The sequence below is a fragment of the Arachis duranensis genome, chromosome 3 (assembly GCF_000817695.3).
Source record: "Arachis duranensis cultivar V14167 chromosome 3, aradu.V14167.gnm2.J7QH, whole genome shotgun sequence".
NCBI classification, from domain to species: Eukaryota; Viridiplantae; Streptophyta; class Magnoliopsida; order Fabales; family Fabaceae; genus Arachis; species Arachis duranensis.
The window spans coordinates 86768875-86769269 of NC_029774.3; positions in this window are offsets into that span (position 1 = coordinate 86768875).

Here is a 395-nt window from a genome sequence, read left to right on the forward strand (position 1 = left end):
AGAACAATAGTAATTGCATTAATACTCGAGGTACAGCAGAGCTCCACACCTTAATCTATGGTGTGTAGAAACTCCACCGTTGAAAATACATAAGAACAAGGTCTAGGCATGGCCGAATGGCCAGCCTCCCAAATGATCAAAAGATCTAAAGATCAAAAGATTCCAAATATCCGAAGATTAAAATACAACAGTAAAAGGTCCTATATATAGAGAACTAGTAGCCTATGGTTTACAGAGATGAGTAAATGACATAAAAATCCACTTCTAGGCCTACTTGGTGTGTGTTTGGGCTGAGCATTGAAGCATTTTCGTGTAGAGACTCTTCTTGGAGTTAAACGCCAGCTTTTGTGCCAGTTTGGGCGTTTAACTCCCATTCTTGTGCCAGTTCCGGCGTT